Source organism: Microtus ochrogaster, chromosome 8 (genome assembly GCF_000317375.1).
Source record: "Microtus ochrogaster isolate Prairie Vole_2 chromosome 8, MicOch1.0, whole genome shotgun sequence".
NCBI lineage: Eukaryota > Metazoa > Chordata > Mammalia > Rodentia > Cricetidae > Microtus > Microtus ochrogaster.
This window is the reverse complement of record NC_022015.1, coordinates 58,364,759-58,368,006: the sequence shown is the minus strand read 5'-3', so window position 1 is coordinate 58,368,006 and position 3,248 is coordinate 58,364,759.

Sequence of the window (3,248 nt, the reverse complement as noted above, 5' to 3'; positions counted from 1 at the left end):
AGGGAATTTGTCGTTCATAGTCTCGCTTCCTTCATGTAACAGCAAGCTTTTCGTTTCTGCCCATTTTCCTGCAAATGTCACAGTTTCATCAGTGTGTGTGTGTGTGTACCGTGTTCCTATTGTCCACCTACCTGTTGATGGGCATCTGGTCTGGTTCCACTTCCTAGCTATTATAAATAATAGTGCAGCAAAAAACACAGATGTGCAAGTATTTCTGTGGTATGTGCCCAGGAGAGGTACAGCAGGGTTATATGGTAGTTTTATTTTTAGTTTTTTAAGGGACTGTCGGTCACACCGATTTCCATGGTGACTGCATGAGTTTCCATTTCTGCTAGCCGTGTACAGGAGTTTACCCTACCCCACCCCTCACCAGTGTTTGTTCTTGTCTGTTTTCCTGATGACAGCCTTCTGACTGAGGTGAGATGAGGTCTCCAAGCAATTTTAACTTGCATTTCCCTCATGGTTAAAGATGGTCAACAGTTTTTCAAATATTCAGTGGGCGATTATAGTTGAAAATTTGAAAATTGCATACTCAGTTCATTAGCTAATTGTTTGGCTGAGTTCTTTTGATATTTATTTTTTTTTCAGTTTTTCATATATTTTAGATGTAAACTCCTAATCTGATGTGGGATTTTGGAGTTTATTGTAGTTGCCGGGCCGTGGTGACACTGCCTTTAATCCCAGCACTCAGGAGGCAGAGGCTGGTAGATTTTTGTGAGTTCAAGACCAGTCTGGTCTACAGAGCTAGTGCCAGGACAGGCTTCAAAGGTACACAGAGAAACCCTGTCTCGAAAAACAAAACAATACAAAACAAAACAAAAGAATGCTAATCAGAATTTTGATGGGAGTTGTGTTGCATTTGTATATACCTCGCAGGAATATAACCATTTCCTCTCTATGAATTCTGACAATCCCTGAGGATGTGAGAGGCCTTTCTGACTTCTGGTGTATTCTTCACTTTCTTTCTTTGGACTCTAAAACATTAAGGTCTTTAGTTTCTTTTGGCTGGGTGGTTAGGTTTATTTCTGCATTTGTTTTTTTTTTTTTTAAGCTTTGTGAATAGGATTTTCCTCTTGATTTAATAACCTTGGCAAGCTCGATATTGGCATATAGAATAGCTCCTCATTTCCGTGTGCTTATTTTGTATCTTGCTTCACTGATGAAAGTATTTATCAGCTCTAAGTGTTTTCTGGTGAAGTCACTGGGTCTTTTAGGTCATGCTGCCTGCAAAAAGGCGAACCATGCCTTCTCCCTTCTTCTTCACATCGGCTTTATTCCTCCATCTTGTCTTTTGCTCTAGCTGAGACTTCCTGGGGGGGAGTGGGACTCACAAGGGCAGCACCCTGTCTTCTTCCTGATTTTAGAGACAAAGACATCCGTCTTCTCCATTTAGTGTTGGCCATTGGTTTCTTTTACATAGCCTTCAGTATGTTGAGCTATGTTCCTTTCAATTACTAGTTTCTTTGGGGGCTAGGCATCATGAAGGGATATGAAAATTCATCAAAGGATTTTTCTACATCTAATAAAAAGATAATTTATGTTCTGCATTATCGTTACTGATTTGTGTGTATTGAACCAACCTTGCATTCCTGGAATGAAACAAATTTGATCATGCGGAATAATCCTCACATGTATTTATAAAATTAGTTCTTAAGAATGTAAAAATGTTTTTCATTATTTTTATTCATGTGCATATGTATGCCACATGCATGAAAATGCTTGACACAAGATAGGGGCATTATGTTCCTCTGGAAGTATAATTATAGGCAGAACTGCCTGAGCTATTTCTCTAGCTTTAAGTCCTCAAGAATTTTACTGAGGATTTTTACATGTGTGTTCATCATGGAAATTATAGTTTCCTTGTTTGTTCTTGTGTCCTCTCCTGTTTTAGATACCAGAGTAATACTTGTTTCATAGTGTTGTTTTTCTTTTTTTTTCTTATTATAGAACAACCGGTTTGAGGATATTCGGCACTGGCTTTTCTTGACAGACTTCATTAGTTAATCCTCCCATGCCTGTGTTTTCCTTCATTAGAGACTTAATTTTGCATTAATCTTGTTGCTTATTATAGATCTCTAGAGTTGATTATATATTCTTGATTTAATTTTAATATGTCATATATGCCTAGGAATTTATCCCTTTTTCTGGATTTTCTGGTTCTTTGATATTCAAATGTTCAAAGTATTTCTTAATGATCCTCTGGATTTTATTGGATTCTGTTGTAACATCCAGTTTTTCATCTCTAATGTCATTAAATTTGAGTATTCTTTTGCTTTTTTTTTTTGGTCAACTTGGCTATGGATTTGGCAACTTTGTTTATTTTTCCAGGGAAGCAATTCTTTGTCTCACTGATTTTATGTACTGTTCTTTTAGTCCCCAAGTCATTAATTTCCGTTCAGATCTTTATTATTTCTTGCTGTTCACTGCTTTGGGGTTTGGCTTCTCTTGTTTGTTTTTGCGCCCTTCAGATCTCTCATTTGGTTCCCTGTCTACTGTCATGCTGGTTTTTCTTATGTAAATACTGAGAGCGATAACTCTCCTCTGAGAACTGCCACGACTCTATCTCAAAGATACTGGTAAGTGGTGCTTTCATTTTTGCTTGATTTTAAGAATTTTTAAAAATTTCCCTCCCGATTTCTTGAATGACCCACTGGTCCTTCATGAAGATAGCATTCAGCCTCAAGTATTTCTGCCGTTTCTGTGGTTTCTTCTGCTACTGATTTCCAGTTTCACTGCAGTATGATCTGATGAGGCATGGGAAATAGTTTGATTTTCTTCGTTTGCTAAGACTTGCTCTCTTGAGGCTGGAGAGATGGCTCAGTGGTTAGGAGTACAGGCTGCTCTTCCAGAGGACTCGGGTTCATGGCAGCTCACGTCTGTTTGTAACTCCAGATCCAACACTCTCACTTAGACATGCATCCAGGAAAAACACCATTGAACATAAAATAAAAGAAAATTACTTTTTAAAAAGAACTTGCTCTCTGGTCTAGAATGAGGTCTGCTTTTGAGAAGGTTTCAAGGGCTGCTGATGTATATTCCGTATCTGTTGGATGAAATTATATATATATATCTTAAGTCCTTCAATCAATAGTGTAGTTTAACTATGACTTTTCTTTATTAGCTTTTCTTTCAAATGACCTCTGTGAATATGTAATTGGGTCACTGAAATCCCCCCTCGTACTGTGTTAGGATTTATCTAAACTTTTATGTTGACTAGGGTTTGTTTTAAAAAATTGAGCATGCCTACA